Raw genomic sequence first — 26026 nt, forward strand, 5'->3', positions numbered from 1 at the left:
TTATAGAGATAGCCTTGTAGTTATTTCCATTTTTTTACAGATAGCGGTGTAGACGTTTCTATGTTTATAGAGATAGAAGTGTAGGTATTTCCATATTCATACAGATGGTGGTGTAGACATTTCCATGTTTATAGAGATAGCCATGTAGATATTTCCATGTTTATACAGATAGCGGTTTAGACATTTCCAGGTTTATAGAGATAGCGGTGTAGGTATTTCTATTTTTATACAGATAGACGTGTAGATATTTCCATGTTTATTCAGATGGCGTTGTAGATATTTCCATGTTTATACAGACAGCGGTGTGGCTATTACCATGTTTATACAGATGGCAGTGTTGGTATTTCCAAGTAAATACATATAGCGATGTAGATATTTCCATGTTTATACTGATAGCGGTGCAGATATTTCCATGTTTATACAGATAGCGGTGGACATATTTCCATGTTTATACAGACAGCGGTGTAGATATTTCCATGTTTATACAGATAGCGGTGGAGATATTTCCATGTTTATACAGATAGCGGTGGAGATATTTTTAGGTTTATACATATAGCTTTGGAGATATTTCCGTGTTTATAAATATGGCGGTGTAGATATTTCCAAGTTTATACAGATAGCGTTGTACATATTTCCATGTTTATACAGATAGCGGTGTAGAAATTTCCATGTTTATACACAAAGCGTTGAAGGTATTTCCATGTTTGTAGAGATCGCGGTGAAGATATTTGCATGTTTGTACAGACGGCTGTGTAGATATTTCCAAGTCTATACAGATGGCAGTGTAGATATTTCCATGTTTATACAGATAGCGGTTTGGCTATTTCCATGTTTATATAGATAACGATGTTGATATTTCCATGTTTATAGAGATGGCTGTGAAGATATTTCCATGTTTATAGAGATGGCTGTGTAGATATTTCCATGTTTATGCAGATGGCAGTGTAGATATTTCCATGTTGATACAGATAATGGTGCAGGTATTTCCATGTTTATACAGATGACTGTGTAGGTATTGACATGTTTGTAGAGATGGCGGTGTAGGTATTTTCATGTTTATAAAGATAGCCATGTAGATATTTCCATGTTTATACAGATAGCGGTGTAGACATTTCTATGTTTATAGAGATAGCAGTGTAGGTATTTCGATATTTATACAGATGGCGGTGTAGATATTTCCATGTTTATAGAGATAAGCATGTAGATATTTCCATGTTTATACAGATGGCGGCGTAGACATTTCCCTGTTTATAGAGATAGCGGTGTAGGTATTTCCATATTTATACAGACAGCCGTTTATAAATTTCCATGTTTATTCAGATGGCAGTGTAGATATTTCCATGTTAATACAGATAGCGTTGTAGATATTTCCATGTTTATATAGATAGCGGTGTATACATTTCCATGTTTATACAGATAGCGGTGGAGATATTTCCATGTTTATACAGATAGCGGTGGGGATATTTCCAAGTTTATATAGATAGCGTTGGAGATATTTCCATGTTTATAGAGATGGCGGTGTAGATATTTCCAAGTTTACACAGATATCGTTGTAGATATTTCCAAGTTTATACAGATAGTTGTGTAGATATTTCCATGTTTATACAGATAGCGGTGTCGATATTTCCATGTTTTTACAGATAGCGGTGTAGGTATTTCCATGTTTATACAGATAGCATTGTAGATATTTCCATGTTTATACAGATGGCTGTGTTGATATTTCCATGTGTATATAGATGTCAGTGTAGATATTTCCATGCTTATACAGATGGAGATGTAGATATTTCCATGTTTATACAGATGACTTTGAAGATATTTCCATGTTTATACAGATAGCGGTGTAATTATTTCCATGTTTATAGAGATAGCGGTGTAGATATTTCCATGTTTATACAGATGGATGTGTAGATATTTTCATGTGTATACAGATGGCAGTGTCGATATTTCCATGTTTATACAGATGGAGGTGTAGATATTTTGAAGTTTTTACAGATAGCGGTGTGGCTATTTCCATGTTTATACAGATAGCGATGTAGATATTTCCATGTTTATTCAGATGGCGGTGTAGATATTTCCACGTTTATGCAGATAGCGGTGTGACTGTTTCCTTGTTTATACAGTTGGCAGTGTAGATATTTCCATGTTTATACAGATCGTGGTGTAGATATTTCCATGTTCATAGAGATAGCGGTGAAGGTATTTCCAAGTTTATAGAGATAGCGGTCGAGATATTTCCATGTTTATACAGATAACGATGTAGATATTTCCATGTTTATACAGATAGCGGTGTAAATATTTCCATGTTTATACAGATAGCGGTGTAGATATTTACATGTTTGTACAGATAGCGGTGAAGGGATTTCCATGTTTACAGTGATTGCGGTGGAGAAATTTCCATGTTTATACAGATAGCGGTGTAGATAATTCCAAGTTTATAGATGTAGCGGGGAACATATTTCCATGTTTGTACAGTTAGCCTTGTAGATATTTCCATGTTCATACAGATAGTGTTCGAGATATTTCCATGTTTATCTAGACGGCGGTGTAGATATTTCCATATTTATACAGCTATCTGTGTAGATATTTTGATGTTTATTCAGATGGTGGTGTAGATATTTCCATGTTTATACAGATAGCTGTGTGGCTACTTCCATGTTTATACAGATGGCAGTGTAGATATTTCCATGTTTATTCAGACAGCGATGTAGATATTTCCATGTATTATAGAGATAGCGGTGTAGATAATTCCATGTTTATACAGATGAGTGTGTAGGTATTTCCATGTTTATAGAGATGACAGTGTAGTTATTTCCATGTTTATAGAGATAGCCTTGTAGATATTTCCATGTTTATACAGACAGCGGTGTAGAAGTTTCTATGTTTATAGAGATAGCAGTGTAACTATTTCCATATTTATACAGATGGCGGTGTAAATATTTCCATGTTTATAGAGATAGCAATGTAGATATTTCCATGTTTATATAGATAGCGGTGAAGACATTTCCATGTTTATAGAGATAGCAATGTAGATATTTCCATGTTTATATAGATAGCGGTGAAGACATTTCCATGTTTATAGAGATAGCGGTGTGGCTATTACCATGTTTATACAAATGGCTGTGTAGATATTTCCATGTTAATACAGATAGCAATGTAGCTATTTCCATGTTTATACAGATAGCGGTGGAGATATTTCCATGTTTATACAGATAGCGGTGGAGATATTTGTAGGTTTATACAGATAGCGTTGGAGATATTTCCATGTTTATAGAGATGGAGGTGTAGATATTTCCAAGTTTATACTGGTAGCGGTGTAGATATTTCCATGTTTATACAGATAGCGGTGTAGATAATTCCATGTTTATAGAAATAGCGGGGGAGATATTTCCTTGTTTGTACAGATAGCCATGTAGATATTTCCATGATCACACAGATAGCGGTGGAGATATTTCCATGTTTATGCACATTGTGGTGGATATATTTCCATGTTCATACAGATAGCGTTGGAGCTATTTCCATGTTTATCTAGATGGCGTTGTAGATATTTCCATATTTATACAGATATCTGTGTAGATATTTCGATGTTTATTCAGATGGTGGTGTAGATATTTCCATGTTTATACAGATAGCGGTGTGGCTGTTTCCATGTTTATACAGATGGCTGTGTAGATATTTCCATGTTTATACTGATAGTGGTGTAGATATTTCCATGTTTATACAGATAGCGTTGTGGCTGTTTCCATGTTTATACAGATGGCTGTGTAGATATTTCCATGTTTATACTGATAGTGGTGTAGATATTTCCATGTTTATAAAGATAGCGGTGTAGATATTTCCATGTTTATGGAGATAGCAGTGGATATATTTCCATGTTTATAGAGATAGCGGTTGAGATATTTCCAGGTTCATGCAGATAAGGATATAGATATTTCCATGTTTATACATATAGCGGTGTAGATATTTCCATGTTTATACAGATAGCAGTGGAGATATTTCCATGTTTATAAAGATAGCGGTGTAGATTATTCCATGTTTATAGAAATAGCGGTGGAGATATTTCAATGTTTGTACAGATAGCGATGTAGATATTTACATGTTCATACAGATAGCGGTGGAGATATTTCCATGTTTATACAGATAGCGTTGCAGATATTTCCAAATTTATACAGATAGCTGTGTAGATATTTCGATGTTTATTCAGATGGTGGTGTAGATATTTCCACGTTTATACAGATAGCGTTGTGGCTACTTCCAAGTTTATACAGATGGCAGTGTAGGTATTTCCATGTTTATACAGATAGTGGTGAATATATTTCCATGTTTGTACAGATAGCGGTGTAGCTATTTCCATGTTTATAGAGATAGAGTTGTAGATATTTCCATGTTTGTACAAATTGCTGTGTAGATATTTCCATGTGTATACAGATGGCAGTGTAGATATTTCCATGTTTATACAGATGGAGGTGCAGATACTTCCATGTTTCTACAGATGACTCTGTAGGTATTTCCATGTTTTTACACATGGTGGTGTAGATATTTCCATGTTTATACACACAGCGGTTTGGGTATTTCCATGTTTATGCAGATAGCGATGTAGATATTTCCATGTTTATAGAGATGGCTGTGTAGATATTTCTATGTTTATACAGATAGCGGTGTAGTTATTTCCATGTTTATAGAGATAGCGGTGTAGATATTTCCATATTTATACAGATAGCGGTGTAGATAATTCCATGTTTATTCAGATGGCGGTGTAGATATTTCCAGGTTTATACACATAGCGGTGTTTCTGTTTCCATATTTATACAGATGGCAGTGTAGATATTTCCATGTTTATACAGATATTGTTGTTATTTCCATGTTTATAAAGATAGCGGTGAAGATATTTCCATGTTTATAAAGATAGCGGTGTAGATATTTCCGTGTTTATAGACATAGCGGTGAGAGAGGGCATCCCTGTCTTGTGCCAGTTTTCAAAGGGAATGCTTCCAGTTTTTGCCCATTCAGTATGATATTGGCTTTGGGTTTGTCATAGATAGCTCTTATTATTTTGAAATATGTCCCATCAATAGCTAATTTATTGAGAGTTTTTCGCATGAAGGGTTGTTGAAGTTTGTCAAAGGCTTTTTCTGCATCTATTGAGATAATCATGTGGTTTTTGTCTTTGGCTCTGTTTATATGCTGGATTACATTTATTGATTTGCGTATGTTGAACCAGCCTTGCATCCCAGGGATGAAGCCCACTTAATCATGGTGGATCAAGATGGATTAAAGATTTAAACGTTAGACCTAAAACCATAAAAACCCTAGAAGAAAACCTGGGCATTACCATTCAGGACACAGGCGTGGGCAAGGACTTCATGTCCAAAACACCAAAAGCAATGGCAACAAAAGCCAAAATTGACAAATGGGATCTAATTAAACTGAAGATCTTCTGCACAGCAAAAGAAACTACCATCAGAGTGAATAGGCAACCTACAACATGGGAGAAAATTTTTGCAACCTACTCATCTGACAAAGGGCTAATATCCAGAATCTACAGTGAACTCAAACAAATTTACAAGGAAAAAACAAACAACCCCATCAAAAAGTGGGTGAAGGCCATGAACGGGCACTTCTCAAAAGAAGACATTTATGCAGCCTAAAAACACATGAAAAAATGCTCATCATCACTGGCCATCAGAGAAATGCAAATCAAAACCACTATGAGATATCATCTCACACCAGTTAGAATGGCAATCATTAAAAAGTCAGGAAACAACAGGTGCTGGATAGGATGTGGAGTAATAGGAACACTTTTACACTGTTGGTGGGACTGTAAACTAGTTCAACCATTGTGGAAGTCAGTGTGGCGATTCCTCAGGGATCTAGAACTAGAAATACCATTTGACCCAGCCATCCCATTACTGGATATATACGCAAATGAGTATAAATCATGCTGCTATAAAGACACATGCAAACGTATGTTTATTGCGGCAGTATTCACAACAGCAAAGACTTGGAACCAACCCAAATGTCCAACAATGATAGGCTGGATTAAGAAAATGTGGCACATATACACCATGGAATACTATGCAGCCATAAAAAATGATGAGTTCATATCCTTTGTAGGGACATGGATGAAATTGGAAACCATCATTCTCAGTAAACTATCGCAAGAACAAAAAACCAAACACCGCATATTCTCACTCATAGGTGGGAATTGAACAATGAGATCACATGGACACAGGAAGGGCAATATCACACTCTGGGGACAGTGGTGGGGAGGGGGGAGGGGGAGGGATAGCATTGGGAGATAAACATAATGCTAGATGACGAGTTAGTGGGTGCAGCGCACCAGCATGGCACAGGTATACATATGTAACTAACCTGCACAATGTGCACATGTAACGTAAAACTTAAAGTATAATAAAAAAAAAAAGACATAGCGGTGGAGATATTTCCATGTTTATACAGATGACTGTGTTGATATTTCCATGTGTATACAGATGGCGGTGTAGATATTTCCATGTTTATACAGATGGAGGTGTAGATATTTCCATGTTTCTACAGATGACTGTGTAGATATTTCCATGTTTTTACAGATGGCGGTGTAGATATTTCCATGTTTATTCAGATTGCGGTGTGGCTATTTCCATGTTTATACAGATAGCGAAGTAGGTATTTCCATGTTTATACAGACAGCGGTGTAGATATTTCGATGTTTATACAGATAGCGGTGGAGATATTTCCATGTTTATACAGATGGCGGTGTAGATATTTCCAAGTTTATGCAGATAGCGGTGTAGATATTTCCATGTTTATGGATATAGCAGTGTAGATATTTCCATGTTTACACAGATAGCGGTGTAGTTATTTCCATGTTTATAGAGATAGCAGTGTAGGTATTTCCGTATTTATACAGATAGCGATGTAGATATTTCCATGTTTATAAAGATAGCGGTGTAGATATTTCCAGGTTTATAGAGATAGCGGTGGAGATATTTCCATGTTTATACAGATAACGATGTAGACATTTCCATGTTTATACAGATAGCGGTGTAGATATTTCCATGTTTATACAGTAGCTGTAGAGATAATTCCATGTTTATACAGATAGCGGTGGAGATATTTCCATGTTTATACAGATAGCGTTGGAGATATTTCCATGTTTATAGAGATGGTGGCGTAGATATTTCCAAGTTTATACAGATAGCGGTGTAGATATTTCCATGTTTATACAGATAGCGGTGTAGAAATTTCTGTTTTACAGATAGCGTTGTAGGTACTTCCATGTTTATAGAGATAGCGGTGTAGATATTTCCATGTTTATACGGATTGCTGTGTAGATATTGCCATGTGTATACAGATGGCAGTGTACGTATTTACATGTTTATACAGATGGAGGTGTAGATACTTCCATGTTTCTACAGATGACTGTGTAGATATTTCCATGTTTTTACAGATTGCGGTGTGGCTATTTCCATGTTTATACAGATAGCGATGTAGGTATTTCCATGTTTATACACATAGCGGTGTAGATATTTCCATGTTTATACAGACAACGGTGGAGATATTTCCATGTTTATACAGATAGCGGTGGAGATATTTCCATGCTTATAAGGATGGCGGGGTAGATATTTCCAAGTTTATGCAGATAGCGGTGTAGATATTTCTATGTTTATGGAGATAGCGGTGTAGATATTTCCATGTTTATACAGATAGCGGTGTAGTTATTTACATGTTTATAGAGATAACAGTGTAGATATTTCCATATTTATACAGATAGCAGTGTAGATATTTCCATGTTTATAAAAATAGCAGTGTTGATATTTCCATGTTTATAGAGATAGCGGTGGAGATATTTCCATGTTTATACAGATAACGATGTAGATATTTCCATGTTTATACAGATAGCGGTGTAGATATTTCCATGTTTATGTAGATAGTGTTGGAGATATTTCCATGTTTATAGAGATGGTGGTGAAGATATTCTCAAGTTTATACAGATAGCGGTATAGATATTTCCATGTTCATAGAGATAGCGGTGTAGATATTTCCATGTTATACAGATAGCATTGTAGGTATTTCCATGTTTATAGAGATAGCGGTGTAGATATTTCCATGTTTATACGGATTGCAGTGTAGATATTTCCATGTGTATACAGATGGCAGTGTATGTATTTCCATGTTTATGCAGATGGAGGTGTAGATACTTCCATGTTTCTACAGATGACTGTGTACATATTTCCATGTTTTTACAGATGGCGGTGTGAATATTTCCATGTTTATACAGATAGAGGTGTGGGTATTTCCATGTTTATACAGATAGCGATGTAGATATTTCCATGGTTATAGAGATGTCTGTGTAGATATTTCAATGTTTATACAGATAGCATTGTAGACATTTCCATATATATAGAGATAGCGGTGTAGATATTTCCATATTTATACTGATAGCGGTGTAGATATTTGCATGTTTATACAGATAGCGGTGTAGATATTTGCATGTTTATACAGATAGCGGTGTAGTTGTTTCCATGTTTATACAGATGACTATGTATATATTTCCATTTTATACAGATGACGGTGTAGATATTTCCATGTTTATAGAGATTGAGATGTACTTATTTCCATGTTTATAGAGATATCTGTGTAGATATTTCCATGTTTCTAGAGACAGCAATGTAGATGTTTCCATGTTTTTACAGATAGCGGTGTGGCTGTTTCCATGTTTATACAGATGGCTGTGTAGATATTTCCATGTTTATACTGATAGTGGTGTAGATATTTCCATGTTTATAAAGATAGCGGTGTAGATATTTCCATGTTTATAGAGATAGCGGTGTAGATATTCCCATGTCTATACAGATGGCTGTGTGGATACTTCCATGTGTATACAGACGACAGTGTAGATATTTCCATGTTTACACAGATGGAGGTGTAGGTATTTCCATGTTTATACAGATGACTGTGTAGATACTTCCATTTTTTTACAGATGGCGGTGTAGATATTTCCATGTTTACACAGATAGCCGTGTGGCTATTTCCATGTTTATACAGGTAGCGATGTAGATATTTCCATGTTTATAGAGATGGCTGTGTAGATATTTCCATGTTTATGCAGTTGGCACTGTAGATATTTCCATGTTTATACAGATAGTGGTGTAGTTATTTCCATGTTTATACAGATGAGTGTGAAGGTATTTCCATGTTTATAGAGATGGCGGTGAAGATATTTCTATGTTAATAGAGATGGCAATGAAGATATTTCCATCTTTATAGAGATTGCAGTGGAGATATTTCCATGTTAATACAGATAACGATGTAGATGTTTCCATGTTTATACAGATAGCAGTGTAGATATTTCCATGTTTATTCAGATAGCAGTGGAGATATTTCCATGTTTATACAGATAGCGGTGGAAATATTTCCATGTTTATACTGTTAGCGTTGGAGATATTTCCATGTTTATAGAGATGGCGGTGTAGATATTTCCAACTTTATACAGATAGCCGTGTAGATATTTCCATGTTTACACAGATGGTGTTGTAAATATTTCCATGTTTATACAGATAGCGGTGTGGCTACTTCGATGTTTATACAAATAGCGGTGTAGATATTTCCATGTTTATACAGATGGCTGTGTAGATATTTCCATGTGTATACAGATGGCAGTGTAGATATTTCCATGTTTATACAGAAGGAGGTGTAGATACTTTCATGTTTACACAAATGACTGTGTAGTTATTTCCACGTTTTTACAGGTGGCGGTGTTGATACTTCCATGATTATACAGATAGCGGTGTGGCTATTTCCATGATTATACAGATAGCGATGTAGATATTTCCATGTTTATAGAGATGGCTGTGTAGATATTCCCATGTTTATGAAGGTGGCAGTGTAGATATTTCCATGCTTATACAGATAGTGGTGTAGGTATTTCCATGTTTATACAAATGAGTGTGTAGGTATTTCCATGTTTACAGAGATGGCGGTGTAGATATTTCCATGTTTATAGAGATAGCCGTGTAGATATTTGCATGTTTATAAAGATAGCGGTGTAGACGTTTCTATGTTTATAGAGATAGCAGTGTAGGCATTTCCATATATATACAGATGGCGGTGTAGATATTTCCATGTTTATACAGATGGCGGTGTGGCTATTTCCATGTTTGTACAGATGGCAGTGAAGATATTTCCATGTTAGTACAGATAGCGATGTAGATATATCCATGTTTATACAGATAGCGGTGCAGATATTTCCATGTTTATACAGATAGTGTTGCAGATATTTCCATGTTTATACAGATAGCGGTGTAGATATTTCCATGTTTATAGAGATAGCGGTGTAGATATTTCCATGTTTATACAGATAGCGGTGGTGATATTTCCATGTTTATAGAGATAGCGTTGGAGATATTTCCATATTTATAGAGATGGTGGTGTAGATATTTCCAACTTTATACAGATAGCGGTGTAGATATTTCCATGTTTATACAGATTGCGGTGTAGATATTTCCATGTTTACACAGATAGTGGTGTAGGTATTTCCATGTTTATAGAGATCGCGTTGTAGATATTTCCATGTTTATGCCGATTGCTGTGTAGATATTTACATGTGTATACAGATGGCAGAGTACGTGTTTCCATGTATATACAGATGGAGGTGAAGATACTTCCATGTTTCTACAGATGACTGTGTAGATATTACCATGTTTTTACAGATGGCGGTGTAGATATTTCCATGTTTACAGAGATGGCTGTGTAGATATTTCCATGTTTATACAGATAGTGGTGTAGATATTTCCATGTTTATGCAGATGACTGTGAAGGTATTTCTATGTTTATACAGATGGTGGTGTAGATATTTCCAAGTTTATGTAGATAGCGGTGTAGATATTGCCATGTTTATGGAGATAGCGGTGTAGATATTTCCATGTTTATACAGATAGCGGTGTAGTTATTTCCATGTTTATAGAGATGGCGTTGTAGATATTTCCATATTTATACAGATAGCGGTGTAGATAATTCCATGTTTATAGAGATAGCGGTGGAGATATTTCCATGTTTACAGAGATAGCGGTGGAGATATTTCCATGTTTATACAGATAGCGATGTAGATATTCCCATGTTTATAGAGATGGCTTTGTAGATATTTCCATGTTTATACAGATAGTGGTGTAGACATTTCCATATTTATAGAGATAGCTGTGTAGATATTTCCATATTTATACTGATAGCGGTGTAGATATTTTCAAGTTTAAACAGAGAGCGGTGTAGATATTTCCATCTTTATACAGATAGCGGTGTAGTTACTTCCATGTTTATACAGATGACTGTGTAGATATTTCCATGTTTATACAGATGACGGTGTTGATATTTCCATGATTATAGAGATGGCTGTGTAGATATTTCCATGTTTATACAGATAGCTGTGTTGATATTTCCATGTTTATAGAGATAGCAGTGTTGATATTTCTATATTTATACAGATAGCCGTGTAGATATTTCCATATTTATACTAACGGTGGCGTATATATTTCCATGTTTATACAGATAGCGGTGTGGCTACTTCCATGTTTATGCAGATGGCAGTGTAGATATTTCCATGTTAATACAGATAGCGATGTAGATATTTCCATGTTTATACAGATAGCTGTGGAGATATTTCCATGTTTATACAGATGGCTGTTTAGATATTTCCATGTGTATACAGATGGCAGTGTAGATATTTCCATGTTTATACAGATGGAGGTGTAGATACTTCCATGTTTACACAAATGACTGTGAAGATATTTCCAAGTATTTACAAATGGCGGAGTAGATATTTCCATGTTTATACAGATAGCAGTGTGGCTATTTCCATGTTTATAGAGATAGCGATGTAGATATTTCCATGATTATAGAGATGGCTGTGTAGATATTTCCATGTTTATACAGATCGCGGTGTAGTTATGACCATGTTTATACAGATAGTGGTGTAGATATTTCCATGTTTATGCAGATGACTGTGTAGGTATTTCTGTGTTTATGCAGATGGTTTTGTAGAGATTTCCAAGTTTATACAGGTAGCGGTGTAGATATTTCCATGTTTATACAGACAGCGGTGTTGGTATTTCCATGTTTATAGGGATAGCGGTGTAGATATTTCCATGTTAATACAGATGGCTCTGTTGATATTTCCATGTGTATACAGATGGCAGTGTAGGTATTTCCATGTTTATACAGATGGAGGTGTAGATATTACCATGTTTCCGCAGATGACTTTGTAGATATTTTCATGTTTTTACAGATAGCGGTGTGGCTATTTCCATGTTTATACAGATAGCGATGAAGATATTTCCAAGTTTATGCAGATAGCGGTGTAGATATTTCCATGTGTATACAGATAGCGGTGTAGATATTTCCATGTTTATAGAGATAGCGGTGTAGATATTTCCATATTTATACAGATAGCGGTGTATTTTCATGTTAATAAAGATGGCGGTGTAGATACTTCCAAGTTTACAGAGATAGTGGTGGAGATATTTCCATGTTTATAGAGATAGCGATGGAGATATTTCCATGTTTATACAAATAACGATGTAGATATTTCCATGTTTATTCAGATAGTGGTGTACATATTTCCATCTTTATACAGATAGCGGTGTACATATTTACATGTTTATACAGATAGCGGTGTAGGTATTTCCATGTTTATTCATATAGCGTTGGAGATATTTCCATGTTTATACAGATAGAAGTGTAGATAATTCCATGTTAGTAGAGATAGTGGTGGAGATATTTCCATGTATGTACAGATAGCGATGTAGATATTTCCATGTTCATAGAGATAGCGGTGTAGATATTTCCATGTTTATAGAGATAGCGGTGTAGATATTTTCATGTTTATACAGATAGCTGTGTAGATATTTCCATGTTTATAGAGATAGTAGTGTAGATATTTCCATACCTATACAAATAGCCGTGTAGACATTTCGATGTTTATTCAGATGGTGGTGTAGATATTTCCATGTTTATACAGATGGAGGTGCAGATATTTCCATGTTTATGCAGATGACTGTGTAGGAATTTCTATGTTTACACAGATGGTCGTGTAGATATTTCCAAGTTTATACAGATAGCTGTGTAGATATTACCATGTTTATGCAGATAGCGGTGTAGACGTTTCTATGTTTATAGAGATAGCAGTGTAGGTATTTCCATATATAAACAGATGGCGGTGTAGATATTTCCATGTTTATAGAGATAGCCATGTAGATATTTCCATGTTTAAACAGATAGCGGTGTGGGCATTTCCATGTTTATACAGATAGCGGTGTGGCTATTTCCATGTTTATATGGATGGCAGTGAAGGTATTTCCATGTTAATACAGATAGTGATGAAGATATTTCCATGTTTATACAGATAGCGGTGCAGATATTTCCATATTTATAGAGACAGCGGTGTAGATATTTCCATGTTTATACAGATAGTTGTGTAGATATTTCAATGTTTATAGAGATAGCAGTGTTGATATTTCCATATTTATACAGATAGCCGTGTAGATATTTCCACGTTTTTACAGATGGCGGTGTAGATATTTCCATGTTTATACAGATAGCGATGTGGCTATTTCCATGTTTATACAGATAGCGATGTAGATATTTCCATGTTTATAGAGATGGCTGTGTAGATATTACCATATTTATAAAGATCGCGGTGTAGATATTTCCATGTTTATACACATAGTGGTGTAGATATTTCCATGATTATGCAGATGACTGTGAAGGTATTTCTATGTTTATGCAGATGGTGGTGTAGATATTTCCAAGTTTATGCAGATAGCGGTGTAGATATTTCCATGTTTATGGAGATAGCGGTGTAGATATTTCCATGTTTATACAGATAGCGGTGTAGTTATTTCTATGTTTATAGAGATAGCGGTGTGGATATTTCCATGTTTATACAGAGAGCGGTGTAGATATTTCCATGTTAATAAAGATGGCGGTGTAGATATTTCCATGTTTATACAGATAGCGGTGGAGATATTTCCATGTTTATAGAGATAGCCGTGGAGATATTTCCATGTTTATGCAGACAAAGATGTAGATATTTCCATGTTTATACAGATAGTGGTGTAGATATTTCCATGTTTTTACAGATGGCGGTGTAGATATTTCCATGTTTATACAGATAGCGGTGCAGATATTTCCATATTTATAGAGACAGCGGTGTAGATATTTCCATATTTATACTGATAGCGGTGTAGATATTTCCATGTTTATACATATAGCGGTGTAGATATTTCCATGTTTATACAGATAGCGGTGTAGTTATTTCCATGTTTATACAGATGACTGTGTAGATATTTCCAGTTTATACAGATGACGGTGTAGATATTTCCATGTTTATAGAGATTGCGGTGTACTTATTTCCATGTTTATACAGATAGCTGTGAAGATATTTCCATGTTTATAGAGTTAGCAGTGTAGATATTTCCATGTTTATACAGATAGCGGTGTGGCTGTTTCCATGTTTATACAGGTGGCTGTTTAGACATTTCCATGTTTATACTGATAGTGGTGCAGATATTTCCATGTTTAAAAAGATAGCCGTGTAGATAATTCCATGTTTATAGAGATAGCGGTGTAGATATTTCCATGTTCATACAGATAGCGGTGGAGATATTTCCATGTTTATACATATAGCGTTGCAGATATTTCCATATTTATACAGATAGCTGTGTAGATATTTCGATGTTTATTCAGATGGTGGTGTAGATATTTCCACGTTTATACAGATAGCGGTGTGGCTACTTTCATGTTTATAGAGATGGCAGTGTGGATATTTCATGTTTATAAAGATAGCGATGTAGATATTTCCGTGTTTATAGAGATAGCGGTGTAGATATTTCCAACTTAATACAGATAGCGGTGTAGATATTTCCATGTTTATACAGATTGCAGTGTAGATATTTCCATGTTTACACAGATAGTGGTGTAGATATTTCCATGTTTATAGAGATAGCGGTGTAGATATTTCCATGTTTATGCAGATTGCTGTGTAGATATTTCCATGTGTATACAGATGGCAGAGTACGTATTTCGATGTTTATACAGATGGAGGTGAAGTTTCTTCCATGTTTCTACAGATGACTGTGTAGGTATTACCATGTTTTTACAGATGGCGGTGTTGATATTTCCATGTTTATACAGATAGTGGTGTGGCTATTTCCATGTTTATACAGATAGCCATGTAGATATTTCCGTGTTTACAGAGATGGCTGTGGAGATATTTCCATGTTTATACAGATAGCGGTGTAGACATTTCCATATTTATAGAGATAGCGGTGTAGATATTTCCATATTTATACAGATAGCGGTGTAGATATTTCTATGTTTATACAGAAAACGGTGTAGATATTTCCATCTTTATACAGATAGCGGTGTAGTTATTTCCATGTTTATACAGATGACTGTGTATATATTTCCATGTTTATACAGATGACGGTGGATATATTTCCATGATTCTAGAGATTGCGGTGTAGATATTTCCATGTTTATACAGATAGTTGTGTAGATATTTCAATGTTTATAGAGATAGCAGTGTTGATATTTCCATATTTATACAGATTGCCGTGTAGATATTTCCACGTTTTTACAGATGGCGGTGTAGATATTTCCATGTTTATACAGATAGCGATGTGGCTATTTCCATGTTTATACAGATAGCGATGTAGATATTTCCATGTTTATAGAGATGGCAGTGTAGATATATCCATGTTTATACACATTGCAGTGTAGATATTTCCATATTTATACAGATAGTGGTGTAGATATTTCCATGTTTATACAGATGACTCTGTAGGTATTTCTATGATTATACAGATGGTGGTGTAGTTATTTCCAAGTTCATAGAGATAGCTATGTAGATATTTCCATGTATATACTGATAGCGGTGTAGATATTTCCATGTTTACAGAGATAGCGGTGTAGATATTTCCATATTTACACAGATTGTGGTGTAGATATTTCCAAGTTTATACAGATAGCGGTGTAGATATTTCCTTGTTTATACAGATAGCGGTGTAGACATTTCCATGTTTATAAAGATAACGGTGGAGATATTTCCATGTTTATAGAGATGGCGGTGTAGATATTTCCAAGTTTACAGATAGCGTTGGAGATATTTCCATATTTATACAGATAGCTGTGTAGATATTTCGATGTTTATTCAGATGGTGGTGTAGATATTTCCACGTTTATACAGACAGCGGTGTGGCTACTTTCATGTTTATAGAGATGGCAGTGTAGATGTTTCCATGTTTATAAAGATAGCGAAGTAGATATTTCCGTGTTTATAGAGATAGCGGTGTAGATATTACCATGTTTATACAGATGGCTGTGTGGATATTTCCATGTGTATACAGACGACAGTGTAGATATTTCCATGTTTACACAGATGGAGGTGTAGGTATTTCCATGTTTATACAGATCACTGTGAGGATACTTCCATGTTTTTACAGATGGCGGTGTAGATATTTCCATGTTTATACAGATAGCCGTGTGGCTATTTCCATGTTTATACATATAGCGATGTAGATATTTCCATGTTTATAGAGATGGGTGTGTAAATTTTTCCATGTTTTTGCAGATGGCACTGTAGATATTTCCATGTTTATACAGATAGTGGTGTAGGTATTTCCATGTTTATACAGATGAGTGTGTAGGTATTTCCATGTATATAGAGATGGCGAAGATATTTCCATGTTTATAGAGATGGCAATGAAGATATTGCCATGTTTATGGAGATAGCGGTGTAGATATTTCCATGTTTATACAGATAGCGGTGTAGTTATTTCCATGTTTATAGAGATGGCGTTGTAGATATTTCCATATTTATACAGATAGCGGTGTAGATAATTCCATGTTTATAGAGATAGCGGTGGAGATATTTCCATGTTTACAGAGATAGCGGTGGAGATATTTCCATGTTTATACAGATAGCGATGTAGATATTTCCATGTTTATAGAGATGGCTTTGTAGATATTTCCATGTTTATACAGATAGTGGTGTAGACATTTCCATATTTATAGAGATAGCTGTGTAGATATTTCCATATTTATACTGATAGCGGTGTAGATATTTTCATGTTTAAACAGAGAGCGGTGTAGATATTTCCATCTTTATACAGATAGCGGTGTAGTTACTTCCATGTTTATACAGATAGCGGTGTAGTTACTTCCATGTTTATACAGATGACGGTGTTGATATTTCCATGATTATAGAGATGGCTGTGTAGATATTTCCATGTTTATACAGATAGCTGTGTTGATATTTCCATGTTTATAGAGATAGCAGTGTTGATATTTCTATATTTATACAGATAGCCGTGTAGATATTTCCATATTTATACTAACGGTGGCGTATATATTTCCATGTTTATACAGATAGCGGTGTGGCTACTTCCATGTTTATGCAGATGGCAGTGTAGATATTTCCATGTTAATACAGATAGCGATGTAGATATTTCCATGTTTATACAGATAGCTGTGGAGATATTTCCATGTTTATACAGATGGCTGTTTAGATATTTCCATGTGTATACAGATGGCAGTGTAGATATTTCCATGTTTATACAGATGGAGGTGTAGATACTTCCATGTTTACACAAATGACTGTGAAGATATTTCCAAGTATTTACAAATGGCGGAGTAGATATTTCCATGTTTATACAGATAGCAGTGTGGCTATTTCCATGTTTATAGAGATAGCGATGTAGATATTTCCATGATTATAGAGATGGCTGTGTAGATATTTCCATGTTTATACAGATCGCGGTGTAGTTATGACCATGTTTATACAGATAGTGGTGTAGATATTTCCATGTTTATGCAGATGACTGTGTAGGTATTTCTGTGTTTATGCAGATGGTTTTGTAGAGATTTCCAAGTTTATACAGGTAGCGGTGTAGATATTTCCATGTTTATACAGACAGCGGTGTTGGTATTTCCATGTTTATAGGGATAGCGGTGTAGATATTTCCATGTTAATACAGATGGCTCTGTTGATATTTCCATGTGTATACAGATGGCAGTGTAGGTATTTCCATGTTTATACAGATGGAGGTGTAGATATTACCATGTTTCCGCAGATGACTTTGTAGATATTTTCATGTTTTTACAGATAGCGGTGTGGCTATTTCCATGTTTATACAGATAGCGATGAAGATATTTCCAAGTTTATGCAGATAGCGGTGTAGATATTTCCATGTGTATACAGATAGCGGTGTAGATATTTCCATGTTTATAGAGATAGCGGTGTAGATATTTCCATATTTATACAGATAGCGGTGTATTTTCATGTTAATAAAGATGGCGGTGTAGATACTTCCAAGTTTACAGAGATAGTGGTGGAGATATTTCCATGTTTATAGAGATAGCGATGGAGATATTTCCATGTTTATACAAATAACGATGTAGATATTTCCATGTTTATTCAGATAGTGGTGTACATATTTCCATCTTTATACAGATAGCGGTGTACATATTTACATGTTTATACAGATAGCGGTGTAGGTATTTCCATGTTTATTCATATAGCGTTGGAGATATTTCCATGTTTATACAGATAGAAGTGTAGATAATTCCATGTTAGTAGAGATAGTGGTGGAGATATTTCCATGTATGTACAGATAGCGATGTAGATATTTCCATGTTCATAGAGATAGCGGTGTAGATATTTCCATGTTTATAGAGATAGCGGTGTAGATATTTTCATGTTTATACAGATAGCTGTGTAGATATTTCCATGTTTATAGAGATAGTAGTGTAGATATTTCCATACCTATACAAATAGCCGTGTAGACATTTCGATGTTTATTCAGATGGTGGTGTAGATATTTCCATGTTTATACAGATGGAGGTGCAGATATTTCCATGTTTATGCAGATGACTGTGTAGGAATTTCTATGTTTACACAGATGGTCGTGTAGATATTTCCAAGTTTATACAGATAGCTGTGTAGATATTACCATGTTTATGCAGATAGCGGTGTAGACGTTTCTATGTTTATAGAGATAGCAGTGTAGGTATTTCCATATATAAACAGATGGCGGTGTAGATATTTCCATGTTTATAGAGATAGCCATGTAGATATTTCCATGTTTATACAGATAGCGGTGTGGGCATTTCCAAGTTTATACAGATAGCGGTGTGGCTATTTCCATGTTTATATGGATGGCAGTGAAGGTATTTCCATGTTAATACAGATAGTGATGAAGATATTTCCATGTTTATACAGATAGCGGTGCAGATATTTCCATATTTATAGAGACAGCGGTGTAGATATTTCCATGTTTATACAGATAGTTGTGTAGATATTTCAATGTTTATAGAGATAGCAGTGTTGATATTTCCATATTTATACAGATAGCCGTGTAGATATTTCCACGTTTTTACAGATGGCGGTGTAGATATTTCCATGTTTATACAGATAGCGATGTGGCTATTTCCATGTTTATACAGATAGCGATGTAGATATTTCCATGTTTATAGAGATGGCTGTGTAGATATTACCATATTTATAAAGATCGCGGTGTAGATATTTCCATGTTTATACACATAGTGGTGTAGATATTTCCATGATTATGCAGATGACTGTGAAGGTATTTCTATGTTTATGCAGATGGTGGTGTAGATATTTCCAAGTTTATGCAGATAGCGGTGTAGATATTTCCATGTTTATGGAGATAGCGGTGTAGATATTTCCATGTTTATACAGATAGCGGTGTAGTTATTTCTATGTTTATAGAGATAGCGGTGTGGATATTTCCATGTTTATACAGAGAGCGGTGTAGATATTTCCATGTTAATAAAGATGGCGGTGTAGATATTTCCATGTTTATACAGATAGCGGTGGAGATATTTCCATGTTTATAGAGATAGCCGTGGAGATATTTCCATGTTTATGCAGACAAAGATGTAGATATTTCCATGTTTATACAGATAGTGGTGTAGATATTTCCATGTTTTTACAGATGGCGGTGTAGATATTTCCATGTTTATACAGATAGCGGTGCAGATATTTCCATATTTATAGAGACAGCGGTGTAGATATTTCCATATTTATACTGATAGTGGTGTAGATATTTCCATGTTTATACATATAGCGGTGTAGATATTTCCATGTTTATACAGATAGCGGTGTAGTTATTTCCATGTTTATACAGATGACTGTGTAGATATTTCCAGTTTATACAGATGACGGTGTAGATATTTCCATGTTTATAGAGATTGCGGTGTACTTATTTCCATGTTTATACAGATAGCTGTGAAGATATTTCCATGTTTATAGAGTTAGCAGTGTAGATATTTCCATGTTTATACAGATAGCGGTGTGGCTGTTTCCATGTTTATACAGATGGCTGTTTAGACATTTCCATGTTTATACTGATAGTGGTGCAGATATTTCCATGTTTAAAAAGATAGCCGTGTAGATAATTCCATGTTTATAGAGATAGCGGTGTAGATATTTCCATGTTCATACAGATAGCGGTGGAGATATTTCCATGTTTATACATATAGCGTTGCAGATATTTCCATATTTATACAGATAGCTGTGTAGATATTTCGATGTTTATTCAGATGGTGGTGTAGATATTTCCACGTTTATACAGATAGCGGTGTGGCTACTTTCATGTTTATAGAGATGGCAGTGTGGATATTTCATGTTTATAAAGATAGCGATGTAGATATTTCCGTGTTTATAGAGATAGCGGTGTAGATATTTCCAACTTAATACAGATAGCGGTGTAGATATTTCCATGTTTATACAGATTGCAGTGTAGATATTTCCATGTTTACACAGATAGTGGTGTAGATATTTCCATGTTTATAGAGATAGCGGTGTAGATATTTCCATGTTTATGCAGATTGCTGTGTAGATATTTCCATGTGTATACAGATGGCAGAGTACGTATTTCGATGTTTATACAGATGGAGGTGAAGTTTCTTCCATGTTTCTACAGATGACTGTGTAGGTATTACCATGTTTTTACAGATGGCGGTGTTGATATTTCCATGTTTATACAGATAGTGGTGTGGCTATTTCCATGTTTATACAGATAGCCATGTAGATATTTCCGTGTTTACAGAGATGGCTGTGGAGATATTTCCATGTTTATACAGATAGCGGTGTAGACATTTCCATATTTATAGAGATAGCGGTGTAGATATTTCCATATTTATACAGATAGCGGTGTAGATATTTCTATGTTTATACAGAAAACGGTGTAGATATTTCCATCTTTATACAGATAGCGGTGTAGTTATTTCCATGTTTATACAGATGACTGTGTATATATTTCCATGTTTATACAGATGACGGTGGATATATTTCCATGATTCTAGAGATTGCGGTGTAGATATTTCCATGTTTATACAGATAGTTGTGTAGATATTTCAATGTTTATAGAGATAGCAGTGTTGATATTTCCATATTTATACAGATTGCCGTGTAGATATTTCCACGTTTTTACAGATGGCGGTGTAGATATTTCCATGTTTATACAGATAGCGATGTGGCTATTTCCATGTTTATACAGATAGCGATGTAGATATTTCCATGTTTATAGAGATGGCAGTGTAGATATATCCATGTTTATACACATTGCAGTGTAGATATTTCCATATTTATACAGATAGTGGTGTAGATATTTCCATGTTTATACAGATGACTCTGTAGGTATTTCTATGATTATACAGATGGTGGTGTAGTTATTTCCAAGTTCATAGAGATAGCTATGTAGATATTTCCATGTATATACTGATAGCGGTGTAGATATTTCCATGTTTACAGAGATAGCGGTGTAGATATTTCCATATTTACACAGATTGTGGTGTAGATATTTCCAAGTTTATACAGATAGCGGTGTAGATATTTCCTTGTTTATACAGATAGCGGTGTAGACATTTCCATGTTTATAAAGATAACGGTGGAGATATTTCCATGTTTATAGAGATGGCGGTGTAGATATTTCCAAGTTTACAGATAGCGTTGGAGATATTTCCATATTTATACAGATAGCTGTGTAGATATTTCGATGTTTATTCAGATGGTGGTGTAGATATTTCCACGTTTATACAGACAGCGGTGTGGCTACTTTCATGTTTATAGAGATGGCAGTGTAGATGTTTCCATGTTTATAAAGATAGCGAAGTAGATATTTCCGTGTTTATAGAGATAGCGGTGTAGATATTACCATGTTTATACAGATGGCTGTGTGGATATTTCCATGTGTATACAGACGACAGTGTAGATATTTCCATGTTTACACAGATGGAGGTGTAGGTATTTCCATGTTTATACAGATCACTGTGAGGATACTTCCATGTTTTTACAGATGGCGGTGTAGATATTTCCATGTTTATACAGATAGCCGTGTGGCTATTTCCATGTTTATACATATAGCGATGTAGATATTTCCATGTTTATAGAGATGGGTGTGTAAATTTTTCCATGTTTTTGCAGATGGCACTGTAGATATTTCCATGTTTATACAGATAGTGGTGTAGGTATTTCCATGTTTATACAGATGAGTGTGTAGGTATTTCCATGTATATAGAGATGGCGAAGATATTTCCATGTTTATAGAGATGGCAATGAAGATATTTCCATGTTTATGGAGATAGCGGTGTAGATATTTCCATTTTTATACAGATAGCAGTGGAGATATTTCCATGTTTATACAGATAGTGGTGGAGGTATTTCCATGTTTATACTGATTGCGTTGGAGATATTTCCATGTTTATAGATATGGCGGTGTAGATATTTCCAACTTTATACAGATAGCGGTGTAGATATTTCCATGTTTACAAAGATTGCGGTGTAGGTATTTCCATGTTTATAGAGGTAGCGGTGTAGATATTTCCATGTTTATACAGATTGCAGTGTAGATATTTCCATGTGTATACAGATGGCAGTGTACGTATTTCCATGTTTATACAGAAGGAGGTGAAGATACTTCCATGTTTCTACAGATGACTGTGTAGCTATTTCCATGTTTTTACATATGGCGGTGTAGATGTTTCCATGTTTATACAGATAGTGGTGTGGTTATTTCCATGTTTATACAGATAGCGATGAAGATATTTCCATGTTTATAGAGATGGCAGTGTAGATATTTCCATGTTTATACAGATTGCGGTGTAGACATTTCCATATTTACAGAGATAGCGGTGTAGATATTTCCATATTTATACTGATAGCGGTGGAGGTATTTCCATGTTTATACAGATAGCGCTGTAGGTATTTCCATGTTTATAGAGATGGCTGTGTAGATATTTCCATGTGTATACAGATGGCAGTGTAGATATTTCCATGTTTATAGAGATAGAGTTGTAGATATTTCCATATTTATACAGATAGCCGTGTAGATATTTCCATATTTATTCAGATGGTGGTGTATATATTTCCATGTTTATACAGATAGCGGTGTGGCTACTTCCATGTTTATGCAGATGGCAGTGTAGATATTTCCATGTTTACAGATAGCGATGTAGATATTTCCATGTTTATACAGATAGCGGTGTAGGTATTTCCATGTTTATAGAGATGGCTGTGTAGATATTTCCATGTTTATACAGATGGAGGTGTAGATATATCCATGTTTACACAAATGACTGTGTAGTTATTTCCAAGTTTTTACATATGTCGTTGTAGATAGTTCCATGTTTATACAGATAGCGGTGTGGCTATTTCCATGATTATACAGACAGCGATGTAGATATTTTGATGTTTATAGAGATGGCTGTGTAGATATTCCCATGTTTATGCCCGTGGCAGTGTAGATATTTCCATGTTTATACAGATAGTGGTGTAGGTATTTCCATGTTTATACAAATGAGTGTGTAGGTATTTCCATGTTTATAGAGATGGCGGTGTAGATATTTCCATGTTTATAGAGATAGCCGTGTATATATTTCCATGTTTATACAGATAGCGGTGTAGACATTTCTATGTTTATAGAGATAGCAGTGTAGGTATTTCCATATATATACAGATGGCGGTGTAGATATTTCCATGTTTATAGAGATAGCCATGTAGATATTTCCATGTTTATACCGATAGCTGTGTAGACATTTCCGTGTTTATACAGATAGCGGTGTGGCTAATTCCATGTTTATATGGATGGCAGTGAAGATATTTCCATGTAAATACAGATAGCGATGTAGATATTTACATGTTTATACAGATAGCGGTGCAGATATTTAAAAGTTTATACAGATAGCGTTGCAGGTATTTCCATGTTTATACAGATAGCAGTGTAAATATTTCTATGTTTTTACAGATAGCGGTGGAGATATTTCCATGTTTATACAAATAACGTTGGAGATATTTCCATGTTTATAGAGATGGCGGTGTAGATATTTCCAACTTTATACAGATAGCGGTGTAGATATTTGCATGTTTATACAGATAGCGGTGTAGATATTTCCATGTTTACACAGATAGCGGTGTAGGTATTTCCATGTTCATAGAAGTAGTGGTGTAGATATTAACATGTTTATACAGATTGCGGTGTAGATATTTCCATGTGTATACAGATGGCAGTGTACGTATTTCCATGTTTATACAGAAGGAGGTGAAGATACTTCCATGTTTCTACAGATGACTGTGTAGCTATTTCCATGTTTTTACAGATGGCGGTGTAGATGTTTCCATGTTTTTACAGATAGTGGTGTGGTTATTTCCATGTTTATACAGATAGCGATGTAGATATTTCCATGTTTATAGAGATGGCTGTGTAGGTATTTCCATGTTTATACAGATTGCGGTGTAGACATTTCCATATTTTTAGAGATAGCAGTGTAGATATTTCCATATTTATACTGATAGCGGTGTAGATATTTGCATGTTTATACAGATAGCGGTGTAGATAATTCCATGTTTATACAGCTAGCGGTGTAGTTATTTCCATGTTTATACAGATGACTGTGTTTATATTTCCATGTTTATACAGATGACGGTGGAGATATTTCCATGTTTATAGAGATTGCAGTGTAGATAGTTCCATGTTTATACAGATAGCTGCGTAGATATTTCCATGTTTATAGAGATAGTGTTGTAGATATTTCCATATTTATACAGATAGCCGTGTAGATATTTCCATATTTATTCAGATGGTGGTGTATATATTTCCATGTTTATACAGATAGCGGTGTGGCTACTTCCATGTTTATACAGATGGCAGTGTAGATATTTCCATGTTTATACAGATAGCGATGTACATATTTCCATGTTTATACAGATAGCGGTGTAGGTATTTCCATGTTTATAGAGATGGCTGTGTAGGTATTTCCATGTGTATACAGATGGCAGTGTAGATATTTCCATGTTTATTCAGATGGAGGTGTAGATATTTCCATGTTTATACAGATAGCGGTGTGGCTACTTCCATGTTTATACAGATAGCGATGTAGATATTTCCATGGATCTCAAGATAGCGGTGCAGATATTTCCATGTATATACAGATAGCGGTGTGGCTATTTCCATGTTTATACAGATGGCAGTGCAGATATTTTCATGTTAATACAGATAGCGTTGTAGATATTTCCATGTTTATACAGATAGCGTTGTATATATTTGCATGTTTATACGGATAGCGGTGGAGATATTTCCAGGTTTATACAGATAGCGTTTGAGATATTTCCATGTTTATAGAGATGGCGGTGTAGATATTTACAAGTTTACACAGATGGCGGTGTAGATATTTCCATGTTTATACAGGTAGAGTTGTTGATATTTCCATGTTTCTACAGATAGCGGTGTAGGTATTTCCATGTTTATACAGATAGCGGTGTAGATATTTCCATGTTTATAGAGATAGCGGTGTAGATATTTCCATGTTTATACAGATTGCTGTGTAGATATTTCCATGTGTATACAGATGGCAGTGTAGATATTTCCATGTTTATTCAGATGGAGGTGTGGATACTTCCATGTTTCTACAGATTACTGTGTAGATATTTCCATGTTTTTACACGTGGCGGTGTAGATAT

This window comes from Pan paniscus, chromosome X (genome assembly GCF_029289425.2).
Source record: "Pan paniscus chromosome X, NHGRI_mPanPan1-v2.0_pri, whole genome shotgun sequence".
NCBI classification, from domain to species: domain Eukaryota; kingdom Metazoa; phylum Chordata; class Mammalia; order Primates; family Hominidae; genus Pan; species Pan paniscus.